The sequence below is a fragment of the Astyanax mexicanus genome, unplaced genomic scaffold, assembly GCF_023375975.1.
Source record: "Astyanax mexicanus isolate ESR-SI-001 unplaced genomic scaffold, AstMex3_surface scaffold_38, whole genome shotgun sequence".
Classification (NCBI taxonomy): Eukaryota; Metazoa; Chordata; class Actinopteri; order Characiformes; family Acestrorhamphidae; genus Astyanax; species Astyanax mexicanus.
In genome coordinates, this window is record NW_026040048.1 from 283,644 (window position 1) to 299,501 (window position 15,858).

The window sequence follows — 15,858 nt, forward strand, 5'->3', positions numbered from 1 at the left end:
AAGTAATCCTCAATAATAGTATCCATTTAGCGATTTTGTCTCATCTGCCTCTGTCTCTGTACAGCGTACTACTCAAAATATTGACTTAGTATCTCAAAATATTGAGATAGTATCTCAAAATATTGATTTTGTATCTCAAAATATTGACATAGTATCTCAAAATAGTGGCGGGAATAGGTGGCGGGAATGGGCTTCCATAGGTCTGCACTGGAGGAGTGCAGAGAAAAAAAGAAATCTCTCGAAGGATGGACTGACACACACACACACGCACGCACACCAACACCAATGGGAGATTTTCAGCATCTCCAGCAGGCACGTGCAGAGGGGGGGATTGCTTGAGCACCTGCCTGGTTGGGTCTTTCTCTCCTGTATTATTCCACCAGCAGGAGCGGGAGCGGGCGGTGACGGGACAAAAACACGGGAGCGGGCAGGAGCGTGTTTTAAAAAAAGAGTCCCGCGCAGACCTCTACCCTGATCTTGCGTTGGGGCGATGCATCATAGGAAGGGCATGGTATCATAGGAAGGGCATGGTATCATAGGAAGGGCATGGTATGCGGTTGAGGACCTATACACCGGAGGACCTTGTCAGTGTGCCTGAGTAAAATATATCTGTACATCTCCCGCGCGCGATGGCGTCCGCTCCTCCGTGACAGACCACTGTAAAGTTAATTTTATTTTTGATATTCGACTTTTTAGCGCTAATGACTTATGAATGGAGGATGATACTCAGCAGATTACTACATATTCTGAACAGTAGACCACAGAGAATGACGCACAGTCTTCCTTTTAGCAGTGGCGTGCAGGGAATATAGTGGGTACCCCTTCTGCAACCCCCCAACCCAAAGGGTGTGTGTTTGCTGACACCTAGCCGTATCATACACATTAACTGAAATGCTATTGAATTTGTGAGTATATAAAATATAGTTGCATGCATTTTGCATAATATTAAACTCAAGGACTCAAAGTAAACATCCCCGTTATCCTGATGTGTATAAATCCCAAGGATTTGGAACCATTGGTGTTTTTTCCGTAAAGCCATCTATTCTTATCTGGGAACATTAATAGGCATTTTTATGCACTGGAGTGATTTTGAGGTGAATTAATGTGTGTATTAATGTAGAGGGGGTCTAGAATTAGATGTATTTTATTCTAACTGGAAAAGTTTTCTTAGTGCTCTCAGTTATTCGGTATTAACACTAAAAGGGCGTTGGGTAAATTTCGCTAAACACTAAATGGAAGGGTGTGCGTCATTCTCTGTGGTCTACTACTCTGATTATGTAAGTATCTGCCAGTGACGTGCAGACGCTATGGCCCAATGTGCTGGGGCAACTGCCCTTTTGCCTTCAATGGCTGATATTGCCCTTCTGAGGGAGGGGAAAAAATAATATAGGCAAATATGATTTCATATTTCGTAAAACAAAGTTTTCAGAGTTAATCATTCAGATTCAGACACCTGAGAGATGGGAGGGGCGCGGGCGAAGCGGAGGACGCAGCACGCTTCACTAGGAAAAAAAAAAACGCAGCACACGACCAGGCGGCGCTTCAGCCGACTAGCAAGAGGAGTTTGAAGATGCGTGGGCAGTGTTGTGCCAGTTCACAGCTTTTCTGAACTAGTTCAAAGTTCAGTTCATTTTACTTTTTTTGTGAGATATTCAAATAAATACTTTTTTCACACTACAAGCTAGAAATCACTATATGTTCTTTGAAACTGCTCTTTGTAGACATTATTTTGAACTCGTTGACGCACAACACTGGCCGTGGGGGTAGAGCCCTGAAGGTGAGCTTGAAATGTAGCCTTCACAGTATTACAAGACATGATCACAATCAACTTCTCTAAAATCCGATGTCGTCGAGTTTAGGAAGTTTAGAGATCCTAAATAATCTGACAGCCACCTACTGTGCCACGTTTAGGTAGGAAAAAAAACCTAGACAGCTAGCTAATTTTACATGGCTCAGGTTGTTTTGTGGGAGGCTAACCAAACTAAGTTACATGCAGCTGATAACATTTCATTTTATCAAGCAAGATGAATGACGGACATAAATCTCTATTATTCACATGCACGTTGTTTTAATGCAGAAAATTCGAAATGCCCACGGAAAAAAGACGAATACAGGAGAGAGAGAGAATCTCTTTTTTTTTGTATATCTGCTGAATACCATCCTCTGTTCAAAAGTTATTAGCGGGATAAAATTAACTTTACGCAAGATCAGGGCCAAAAGTCTGAAACCTGCTGTGATCTGAAAGTGAAAAAAAGATTTGAACCATGAAAAATAAATTTCGAAACTGTGAAAAAAAAAACCTGATTCCAAATAAATAAAGTATGCAACTGAAAAATATAAGATCTTAAATATCAAAATACACAAGAAAGTAAAAAAAATGTTTAAAGCAATTCCCAAATTGAATCAAAATTATATATAGCTGAAAAAAACATTTATTTTTAATAGATTTTTGTTTTGTTTTTTAAAGTTCAAGCTTAATACTTAAACTTTTTTTTCAAATTTACAAAACTTTTTTGTCCCTAATTTGGCTCCATATAGTAGCGTTCTGTAAGCGCGCACACACCTACCCAAACAAATGCGCGAACCATGAGCACGACTGGACCACGGCAAGCTGCTGCTGCGTGTGTGTGTGTGTGTGTGTGTGTGTGTGTGTGTTCGCTGCTCTAATAAAAATGTGTGTGAGTGTGTTTGTATTCTGTTCCCTATTTGCAAGGGCGTAGGAGCGGGTTTGATATTGGGGGGGGGGGGGGGGGGACACATTTGCCAATATGAACCCAAGCCCACCCTGTAGTTTCCTAGAACAACATTTGTGGAAATTACTTTTAATTAAAAGTAAATTATTATTAAAAGGTGACTTTACAACCTAAACATGTTACTCCACGTTACAGTTACTGTTGTTAGAAAAGAATATGAATGCAATGTCTGAATTGTATGCATATAACAAAAATGATCAGTTATCACTTAATATTTAAAGTAATATAACAAATTTGGTTATTATTATTATTATTATTATTATTATTATTATTATTATTATTATTATTATTATTATTATGTATTGGCATGTCAATTCTGTCATATCTTTACGTTTTCTCCTGCGCTTATTTTTTCTACTGAGAGCTCTTCTTAAGATGGTGTCCTATTATGTAAAAGAATGTAACTTTACGTTTCATAGATATGCATACCTGTCAAGTTTTGGACTTAAAAATAAGGGAAATTTTCCGTCACCTGCTTCGAGTCGCCCACCAACCCAACCGAGGTTCAGAATCCCTTATATTTTAAGACAGGTTTACAATAAATCTAAAATAACCACCTGGGAACATTTTACAAACTACAATTAGATTATCAGAATCTGACAGGTCTATCTTTGTTGACACTGAAATGTTGTGGACATTCCTACATATGTAATTCTTATAATACAGCCTAAGTTAAACCCTTTTCTAGACATTTACATGAAATCATCAGCTTTTACAAAAATGACGGACCAGATATATTGCATAAGTAAATATTAGTCCAAAGGGGCCTAAACAATTAATAATTTAATTAATACTTCTTTCTATTGATCAGTCCAGTCCTGTCAGTCAGTTAATTTCAGCCCTCTTCACATTTTCTCTCTCTCCAGATCAACCATCTTTTCTGCCCCTTCTAAATATTAAATTACACCACAATACTCTTAAACTAGCCCTGAACTAATAAAATAAATACAGTTTCGTTCATTATAGCTTACGGTAGGCCTGCAGTCCTAAATTAATAAACACAGTTTGAAAATGAATTATTGGTTATTTGCTGATCAGGGCAGGTTGAACATCTAATTGTAAAGTTAAGCTAACTGGGTCACAAGCTGTATTTTCTTAAGCACACAGTCGGTTTGAACCGACTGTTTCAGAAACAACGTCATCATAGTTTACATGTTTAGCTCCGTTACCTCGCTGTATATCCAGATATGCTTTAACGTCAGCTGCTCCGAATAGCTCTCACAGCGAGGGGGGCGGGGCTTTCCTACATTGCGCTCCGCGAAACCAGGAACCTGATTGGCTGTTTCACCTGAAAGGCGGGACTTTCTCCTTGAACCGGCACTACCATTGGTTAAGAGACACACAGTGACCAGTGCCCTGTCGCCTCAATAGTAAAGTTTTTTTTTTTTAATATAATACGGGAAATTTACGGGAAAATACTAATACGGGAGGACGGCGGGAAAGAGGAGTAAAATACGGTAGTTTCCCGGCCAAAACGGGAGACTTGACAGGTATGGATATGTGGTCACTGTGAACTACAAATGAACAGAAGTCACGTTACAGCAGTGTTTCTCAACCCTGTTCTTACATGTTATACTGCATATTAACACTGTTCTCCATATTCTAGAGCTTCCTCTGCTTTAAAGGCATTTAATAGAATAAGTGGTGGTATGATGTGTTTAATACACTGCTGGATATACATGATTAATTTAGGCTCCATAGGGGGCTAAGAGATTTTAACAGGTAAACTCGGTAAATGACTGTTTATTAGCCGATCAGCTGGATCAGGTGGAAAACACAATTTTGGGGCAGTGATCAGGGTTAAGAAACTGCTTTAAACTAAAACATAAAGTACTGTACTACATTCTGGCTAACCACTATCTGGCTTCTATCTAACTAGTTAACTAAATGAATTTTCGTTCATTATAGCCCACAGTAAGTCCTGTAATCCTAAATTAATAAACACAGTTTGACAAAATGAAATAGTGATTAGCTGATCAGGTACAGGGCAAGTTGAACATTACATATATAGTTTTTTTTCTTTAACCTTGACTCCCAATCTAACTAATTCCAAAGTTAAGCTAACTCACTAACACAGCTGCAGTTTATTAATCACAGTGGGTTTAAACTGTGTGCTGATTCAGAGACGTGTATTTTTAACCAGCTATCAGAAACATATCATCACAGTTTACGTGGTTAGCCTACCGTTACCTTTTTTTTTTTTTTTAAATCTCCGTATATCCAGATCTGTTTTTAAATCAGCTGCTGCTGCAGCCCGATCCCGCTGCTAAATCTCACAGCGAGGGGGCGGGGCTTCCACCACCAGCACACTGCCTCTCCTCCCCGCGTCGCAAAACCAGCCAGCTGATTGGCTGTTTCTACTGAGAGGCGGGAATTAATACATGAACTGGCTCCGTGATTGGTCCGGTCTGTCTCCTCATTAATAGTACAGCTGATGTGAGCGAAACGATATCATTTTTGGGGGGGACAAATCCACCTGTTTCTAATATTGGGAGGGACATGTCCCCCCCCCCCCCCCCCCCCCATGTTCCAGCCATGCTTCAATATTCGTGTGTGAGACTCGAGCTGTTTGAGAATAAGCTAAAGACCAACGTTGAGCTGACGTTGGAAAAACGTTGGCATTTTGACGCCGACCTCCGCTCCTTAGCGACCTTCATCCAAAGTTCTAAAAATACTGCCAACCACAGACCAACGCTGGTCTGACTTCGAATTCCGACATGCGACATATAGGCGACATCTGCCAACGTACTTTTGCTATCTAGGATGTGTCTTGCTGAATATGAACAGAGATAAACTCTGTAGGTCCTGAATCACCCCATCATTTCATGAGTCTTCTTATTGGTCCAGTAATGAAGCCCTTCAGCCAGTCAGGGTGTATGCTTAAAGTAGGCCATGCAACAATGTGCAGTGAAGGAAGGAGAATGGAACTAGGCAGACATGTTCCTTCATTCCTCCTACACAGCAAAAAGACCAGTGTTGAATTTCAAGAGTTACCTACTTCAGAGTTGTGCAGAGTTGATTTCAGAGTTGCTCTACATGTTCTCTGCACTGGTAGTGTTAAAATCAGACTGAAGTGGGTGTTGATGGTAAGTGTTGTAAGTAAATAACTCTCTCTCAGAGTTTAATTAGTTAAGGCTCCTCCCAATCTCCTCCACAGCCTGACAGAAGAAGCGGGAAGGCATTTTCTTGTGCGGCCCCAATAAGCCCAATAGGTAATAAAATTAATTTAAATACTAATTTTATAGAATATTCTGTTGTTAATATATATTTTAGCAAATGTACAGTAGCAAGACAATAACTAGACACAGTATATATATTGTGCAAGACCCTGTTTTGTTAAAATATTAGCTATTCTCTATCTAATTAGCATTGACTAGCTCAGATTTTCAGTCAGGCGCTATTTTAAAGTATAATACATTAAGCTGGCTTTTTTAATTAACCTAACTAACAGAATGGTTGTAACAATTATTGTTTTTTAATTGTTTTTTTGAATAGCAAAAAATTGTAGCTATGAGGCTAAATTGGTTTTCCACCAAAAAATTTAATTTGGCTAGCTAATTTAGCTAGTTAGCTTAGCTTTTCTGTCAGGTGTCAGGTAACGTTATATTAACTTATAACACATGAAGCTGGCTTTTAAGTTAGCTAGCTTACTAGCAGTATTGTTTTTCTAACTAACTTGGCTGGCTATCTGGGTTATGTTAATTAGCTAGTTAGCTATCTAACTAGCTACGTTAGTTAGTTAGTTAACTAGTGTGGGCCCTAATTTGGTGATCAATATATGCTATATTACCTTTATAATAGTATATTTGGATAAAAAGTCTAGAGTTCACTAAGTTCTGTTAAAACAGGTGTCTGACCCTTTCTCTGAGGCCTGTACAGTCTGTACCAAGGCGCGAGGTGCTGGTAGAGGCGACCTTGGTTTTGTCTGACTTGTGCCAAAAGCCCCCACCTTTGTTCACCCAAATACTGTATAAAAGTGTGTGTATTCCTCTGTGTATTCAGAAGACTGAATCCTTCTGACTGAACCTGGCTGATTTCAAGACAATAAAAGATTAACTTAGAACTTCGGAACGACTCGTCTTCTCCTTTCTTTAACTCAAGGCACTCGTCTGATGTTTATCTTCTTTCTTTTGAATTTAAAGCTTTGTAGTGATGCATGACTAGATAACCTCTTAAGAGTCTATTTTAAGCTAGCCCAAGGCTTCCCTTTAAGGGAGGCCTTAAGAGTCGTCAGATTACGAACGACATTTTGACGCCCATAATGTGGGGCACGATAAAGAGCCCATACGCAGTAACGATTAGAGACAAACAGCTGTGACATCCTGTGGCGGAAGAACAGACAATCCACTTCAGTGCTGAAGGAAAGGTGAGCATAAAACCTTTTTCAATTTAACTATTGAAAGAGAAATTTTGTGTTTTCTTGGTCACAAAGATGTCATTGCCTTAGAGATTAAAAAGAAAATTAAAACTTTCATGAAAGACAATATAACCACTAAGTGTATTTGTAGCGTATTTGTAATTGTAATTGTAATTGTATAACAAGCAGACGAGCACTATGATTTAAAGAAAGATATATACATGTTTAGAAATATGTATGTAACATTACAAATTGAAACCAATTGATCAAATTTAATAAAATACTTGATGAGCATTTTTAGCGTCTAGACGCCTAAATTCAAGTAAATTACAATAAAATAATTGTATGTTAACTGTCTGTCTAATGTATGTTGTATGTTTCATCTCCCGGCGTTAAAGACGGGACACGTCATAAGGTGCGATCTAGAAAGCACGACGTTAGACTCGATAAAAGAACATGAGAGAAAGAGAATAATACAGAAAAAGAGAAATATATAAGAGCGACGCTAGAGAGAGAAGCGTGCGCCAAAGAGAAATATAATAAGAGCGACGCCAGAGAAGAGTAGCGTGCGCTAAAAAAGGCCTAAAAGAATAAGAGATAAAGGGGAAAAGATTTGGACACCTGTCTGTCTAACAGAAGGTCATAAGAAACCAAATCCGTCTTTTTGTTCCATGAGCGTAAGTTGAGACACTCTATCCTTGACTGTTTTTACAGCGGAGATTGATTCTCACTCGGAGAAAAACGCTTAGTGCAGAACGCCACTGTAACTGACAGAGAGACGAGGGAAACTATCCTATCTGGACTAGTGGGGTATATGTTTTGTGTTGTCTGTTTACAGTCTGTCTTTAATAATGTCTGAGATCTCCATTTTTGTTAAAATATTAAAATGATGGCTATGCAACATAGAGGTACCTATGATCATTTTGTATAAATTATTATTGTCACATGTATGAGTGTGTCAGTGTTGAAAGGGTTTGTGATGATTGATTCCCAGGAGAGAGGTGATTGCATGTATGTAAATGTTATTAGAAATGGTTGAATTTGATATATGTACATTATTGCTGTGCAATATTGCTGCATAGAATGAACTACACTAATTAGCACAGACGTGTGCTGAGAAGAGTTGTTAGAATAGTATCTGTTAACGTAAAGCTTAACAGGAAGTTTTGATAGAGTGTTGAGTGTTGACAGAGAGAGAGAGAGATAAATAAATAACAGAGATGAGGCCTGTACAGTCTGTACCAAGGCGCGAGGTGCTGGTAGAGGCGACCTTGGTTTTGTCTGACTTGTGCCAAAAGCCCCCACCTTTGTTCACCCAAATACTGTATAAAAGTGTGTGTATTCCTCTGTGTATTCAGAAGACTGAATCCTTCTGACTGAACCTGGCTGATTTCAAGACAATAAAAGATTAACTTAGAACTTCGGAACGACTCGTCTTCTCCTTTCTTTAACTCAAGGCACTCGTCTGATGTTTATCTTCTTTCTTTTGAATTTAAAGCGTTGTAGTGATGCATGACTAGATAACCTCTTAAGAGTCTATTTTAAGCTAGCCCAAGGCTTCCCTTTAAGGGAGGCCTTAAGAGTCGTCAGATTACGAACGACACTAGCTAGTTAATCTAACTCACCTTCACATTAAGGTTTTTTTAATTCAATATGGCCACCACTAAAATATAACATTTACACAACTGCTATTTAAGGTGGAATGAGAAAAAAGTCAAGCTAAGCTAAGTTAAACACCTTGTTTAATAAATTGCCCTCTAAAAAAACATAAATCAGTAATTTCATGTTCATATTTGCAGCAAGATGCTGAAATGAGCTCCTCAAATTTGCCATTCCACCTTAAAATGTGCTGAATGCTAAATTACAGCTGCGCCATTTTAGAGTGAAGGACAAATGCTAGGAGCTGTTGTGCATTCGGTCTGAAGTGGAAACATGGAGTGGCTGTGTGGTGCTTTTTAAAGAGTAAAATTAAACATTTATTTATAAATATTTATTTAGCTTAGCTAGTTAAAATAATCAATTTTTAAATTTACATTAATTTCATTCTAAATTTACAGAGCTCATGACGCTTAAAAAGGAAAAGCTAAGCTGAATGTTTTGTTTTTTTATTTTATTTTACTTTTGTCACAGATTACCCATGCTTGAGTAAATAAAGTAATTCAATTTAAATTGATTTCAATTTTTTGTGCATATTTATAGTGCTTATTTTAGTGCATATTTAATAAGCCATAATTGTAAAACTTGGTGATGCCAATGTTTTTAATACTTATTTTAAATGTAACTTTTCTTTTAGATGTAAAATATGCTGGTGAAAGATCAATTTGAGAACTCCAAAAATTCTTATGCTGACTTAATGTCTAAAGGTGAGTTTCCATTTGATTCTACTTTATGCTTTTTATTTTGTCATTATTTTGTTTTAATTTCCATGTTTTATGTTTAGTTCAAATTAATTTGGGACTATCTTATCCACCTTTGCACCTTTATTATGATTCTGAAACTAAGGTTGATGAGGACATTTTGCTGGATTTACTTCAGCCAAAACCTGAAATGGTCCTTATGGTCAGAGACAGCAATAAAGGTAAGTTTTCCTTTAAAGCAGTAATTGTCACTTCCAGGACTTGAGGCAAATTATTGTAGATCTGATGGCATGCATATTCACAGCTTGAATTATTATTTGCCATAAAAAAAAAAATTATTCCGGCTCATTTTTTTAAAACAGCAAGGCAGGACTAAATTAAAATTGATTTGCTTCAATTTAATTGTTATTGTGATTTAAGGTGGTCCTTGCTGATTTACAACAGTTCAGGAGGTGCTGTGCTTACTGAATATGGCTCAAATAATATATTGTAAAGTGAGACTAGACGAGTTCTGGTCAACATAGTGGTTGGACATATGGTTGAGATGCATGGGTAAGATTTTAATCATTTTTGATTTTGTTGATCATTTTAGCTTTGCGTATTTGAAATATATGTAGAATTTGTGATATGTGTTGAAAAATGTATAAAAACATTAATACCACTAAATATTGAGACTATTTGACCTGTAATGTATTACTCAAGTCTGGTCTCAAGACCATAAATGAGTGGTGTGAGTCTTGTCTCTGTCTTGGGGTGAGGGGGACTCATCTTACCTTTACTGAGTAATAGTCATGTTTAAGCAGTGTTGGGCACGTTACTTTGAAAAAGTAATTAGTTATAGTTACTCGTTACTTCTCCAAAAAAGTAACTGAGTTACTAACGGAGTTACTCCACTATAAAAGTAATTAGTTACCAGTAAAAGTAACTATCGCGTTACTTTTTATTATTCGGCCGTCAAAAAAAAAAGGAAATCAATTATGCATTTACTATTATTATTGGAAAAATAACAAACGAAATTGTTGACAAAAATATAATCTAACGAATTTCAAAAAAAACAAAACGAAATTCTCCACACAACCAAAGAAAATTACTAAAACTTGTAATACTGAAAAAAACGGAAAAAAACGGAAAAACGCGTCTGGGGATGAAATTAAACAAACCAAGCCACACTCAAAGGAAATATGTATATATAAACAAAACAAAATAATGGACAAAAACAACAATCTAATGACCGTTAAAATGGTATTAATATAACAGCTTCACCAAAAGAGAATAGAGCTTAGATCGGCCCAAAAAATCTGACCCGACCCAGCCGGAGCCCGTGCACGTTCTGCCCGAGCCCGAACCATGGAGCCCGAGCCCGACCCGACCCGCCCCATAAACTGTCTGTTTTCGGGCTGATTGAATGAGCGAAATATAATCAGAATTATGTTAATTAACACTGTAACATAAAAGCATAGAACTTTTATTTAATTTAAATGATTTTTAAGAACAGCTACACACAATGCTGCAAGTCAAACGGTGAGGCGTTCACGTGCGCCCAGAGCTACGTGATTACATTTTTCATTTTTATTATAGTTTAATTTTATTTATTTATTTATTTATTTTCTGTTCAATAAGTTTTTAGGGTGGGCTTGCTAGTTTTTATTAGTTTTCACACATCTCATCAGAGAGATCAATCTAAGAAACGTGAGAGAGAAAGAGAGAGAGAGAGAGAGAGAGACAGAGAGAAAGAGAGAGAGAGAGAGAGAGAGATTTGCCTGTTCTGGTATGAGCTACTCACAGGTAAAGGTTCTCACACACTGTATCTCCTGTTTCTCTTTCATCTGCCTCGCACGCATATTGTAATCCCATACATAATTCTGCAGTTTCTCAGTGTTTTCTGTCATATTTTGCGGCTAGCGCTCGGCACAACACCGCCCGCTGTACAACTCCGCTGTACAACAGCGCTTATAAATAAATTAAACACGAAAATGAGGGTATTCTATCAATAATTTCAGTTCGTTTTAGTTAGTTTTATAAATATAAAATACAGTTCGAGATAGTTATGTTTTTTCCTTTTAATTACCGTTTTTATTAGTTTCAGTTAACATAAATGTTTTTTCACTTTCAGTTTTCGCTATTTCATTCGCTTTAGTGAACAATAATAATTGGTTACTTAGCAACATTGTATTTATCACACCAGAGCTTTATATAATATAAAAATAGGAGCACGATTTCGGGTCGGTCCTCGGGTCAGGTCGGGTTCGGGAAGAGAATCTAAGCTATAAAAAAGAAAGCAGCAGCACCACAAAAACCGGAGCAGCTAAAAAGAGTTTAACGTCCTTAATTCGGAACTTGAGCTGTCCACGGCAATCACTGATTGATTAGAGCAGCAAATCATCACAATTGTGCCTCACTTCACCACGTCAACCCACAGGCACAGCGACCAGAAGCAGCTAAAGTAACGTGCAGTAACGGGGTGTCGGAAATGGTAACGGCGTTATAGTTACAGTCATAGTAATTAGTTAGATTACTCGTTACTGAAAAAAAGTTACTCCCAACACTGTGTTTAAGGGTGTAAAAGTTAATGTGCATACTGAGTTCATAGGCCATACTGTAATACTGGGGAGCACATGTTCTACATAATGCATCACAGAGCAGATATAAAACAGGTATTAAAAAAGTATAATATAAAAGTATAATATATTTTAATGATTTTATGTTTATATAGGTACAGGAAACATCAAATGTCCGACAGATTAGTTGACCACTAAGTCATTCCTTGGAGCCTAATATGTTGTGATTTTAATGTTTTGGCTCTTTGTATGTTTGAAATGTATATGCATGCAATCTTATATATAAACATCTATTTAGCAGCTGTAATAGCTTGTTTGTGCTATTGCAGAAGAATTCCCGCAATTAACCAGAAAGAGCAATATGTTCTTGATATTATTTTTCATCACTATGTGACCCCTTTTCAAAGAAAGGCTATGTAAGTAAAATGTTCATATTTGTGTTTACCTTTTTCTACAACCTTCATTTTAAGTTTGGTTTATTTTGGATTATTGTCATATGAAGATTACTTTGTGCCACTAATATAATGATAATAATGATAATATAAAGGCATAATTATATAATTACACCCTATTAAAAGTTACAAACTAATTTAGACTATTTACTAATTAAAATTGGAGTGTATATATACTTGTGCATCATAAATAAATTTAATATGATTAAAAAGTTACTTTATTTCAGTAATTCAGTTCTAAATGTGAAACTCATATTATATAGCTGTATTACACACAGAGTGATCTATTTTGAGCTTTTTTATTTATTTTATTGTTGATGATTATGGCTAAAAAAAATCAGTGTCTTAGAAATTTGGATATTATTTAAGACCAATTGGTTGTTTTGGCAGTTTGGGCAGTGTGCCCTGCTGAAAAATGAAATATTCATCTTCATAAAAGTTGTCAGCAGAGTGAAGCATGAAGTGCTGTAAGATTGTGTGGGAAAACAAAACTGCACTGACTTTAGACTTGATAATAAAACACAGTGGATCAACACCAATCAAGGGAGCAGAGTCTGGAGGGAGAGTGGAGAGACACACAGTCCAAACTGCTTAAGGTTTAGTGTGAAGTTTCCACCAATCAGTGATGGTTTGGAGAGTCATGTCATCTGCTGCTGTTGATGCACTGTGTTTTATTAAGTCCAAACTCAGTGCCGTGTTTTCCTGGAAAATCTTACAGCACTTAATGCTTCCCTCTGCTGACAACTTTTATGGAGATGCAGATTTCATTTTTCAGCAGGAGTTGGCACATTTCCAAAAGTACCAATTGGTCTTATATAATGTTCTAGACACTGATTTTTGGGGTTTCATTGGTTGTAAGCCATAATAAACAACAATAAAATAAATAATCACTCTGTGTGTAGTACATCTATATAATATGAGTTTTTACATTTTGAACAAAATTTTGTATTATTTATTTATTTATTTATTTTTATATTTAGAAACTTAGTACTGATATCAGCAAAAATACTGAAGTCTTGTCCATATATTGCATGATACGTCAATAATGTAATTTGTATTGTGGTAAATATGAGTGCAGCCTGACTACTGCCTACTACAACCTACCGTTGTAGACCCTGATCATAAAGTAACTAGCTATGCTTACTCAGCATTCCAACAGACTATTTTACTCTCTTTAGAATATAGCTCATAGCTTTCAAACATGATCAGTGTCATGTTTTTATCACTGTGGTTATACCATAAGTTCAAACATAAATCAAAGAGTTGTTCAATAAAAAAATAAAATAATTCATCAGTTAAACATTGGGCTGAAATCGAGTAAAATCTTTTTGAGATGTAGTAGAGGTTTACCATAATTAATCAGATTGAGGTAAGCTTGCAAAAGTATTCATCCCCTTTAAACCTTTTTGCTTTTTTGCATTTTGTCAGCTTTTGATATAGTCTTGGGCACTTCCTGTGAAAAATAAGCTTTAGGTCTCTTTCTGATATTAGTAGTAGTAGTAGTAGTAGTAGTAGTAGTAGTAGTAGTGTGGGTAGAACTACCTGTACTTTCTGTGATGACATTTTAGGATTGTTGGAAACTTTTGCTTCTTGTGGCTTGCTCTTGAGCAGAACTTGCTTGAACTGGACATATTGACATTGGTTTTTGATTTTTTTGTGGAAAGTGAACTGACTGACTGCTGATTTTTTTAAACACCCTATCGAATTAATTAGTTACATTTTTGTGAATGTTTTTAATGAATGTTTTTACTTTTGTTTTTCTATATTGGTAAAATATTATCCACTTGTTTTATATACTTTAAAAATCGTTGAAAATTCATATGACTGTAGATATTGATTACTTTTTCCTTGTCTTTAGATTGGGACTGTGACCTGGCCACTTTGTTTTTGTTTATACACCTGCTTCCACCTCCACATGGAGGAAAGAGGGCTGTGAAATTTAGTGCTACAGTTGCTCAGGACAGGTATGTGATGAGATGAGGAAATTATAAATTAATGTGCTATGGCCTTGCTTTAATATAATTGGAATGCATTTCCCTTTTAAGACTTGTAACCGCATTGAAGAACACCTTTGACAAAAAGAAGAACGAGAGCTGTACCTTCTTGCTGTGTGTGTGTGTGTGTGTGTGTGTGTGTGTGTGTGTGTATGGATTTATCCCTGACACAAATATGTTTATACTAGAAAAAAATCTAGTTAATAAAACAGACAAAACATTTTCAAGTATTGTGTTTTTTGTTTGTTTGTTTGTTTTTGCAAAACTGTGAATCTGTCATTTTGTAACACATTGACAATACATTGACTTTGGATAACATTTTGGTTTTGTTAAACTACCAGATTTAAGTTAAACCAACTCTAGCCAGTGATAAGTATATAAACACTGTAAAAGTTACAAATAACAGTTTTTAATTTAACTCTACAGAAGATAGAATCAACACTGACGGAGTGTAAAAATTACATTCTGTAGCGTTTTTTATTTAACTCTAGAGAAGATAAAATCAGCACTGACGGAGTGTAAAAATTACGCTCTGTAGAGTTTGTAGTTTAACTCTAGAGAAGATAGAATCAGCACTGAGGGAGTGTAAAATTACACTCTGTAGAGTTTTTAATTTAACGCTAAGAGAGTTAATAGATCAACACTGAAATGGAGTTACATTTCTAACACTGTTGATTGTGTTGAATTAACTCTAACCCAGTGAGAATTATATAAACACTTCAAAAGAGTTAAATGTAACACTTACAGATTTGATATAACACTGGTGTTATTGCTGTGTACCCAAACAAGTGCGCGCACCAGTTTTGGAGTACGACCAGGGCTGGACTGGTAATCTGGCGTACCGGGCAATATAGATGGGGCGGCAAATTGGCCCATCTTCAGTATTGACACTGAACCAATCAGGATATAGGAAGTAAGCGGCCCTACCCTCTCTCTGCGTGGTTAAGCTCTGAGCACTCTCTTTCTCTCTCTGACTGTCTATGAAAGCGCAGCGAAAGTTCTACTAAAGACTCCAATGCACGTCACCTAATTACCTATCCAATCAGCTGTTCCCTCTATGGCAAGCCAACTAAGCCAAAACGTGTGGGAAAGAAACGCCTCCACGCGTAAAAATATGACGTGTCCACACGTAAAAAAATCACGTGTTGACAGATAAAGACGTTATCTTTTTACGTGTACAGACGTAATCTTTTTACGTGTGGAGGCTTAAATTTATGCCGTCTGTATGGCAAGCCAAATGGGTCAGAATTCGCCTGGGTCTGACGGCGCTTAAAGCGTGCGTAATACTTAAAAAACGCCGTCCAAAACGCGTGCAGGGCTTACTTTTATGGCAAGCCAACTAAGCCAAAACGTGTGGGAAAGAAACGCCTCCACATTTTTATTGTCC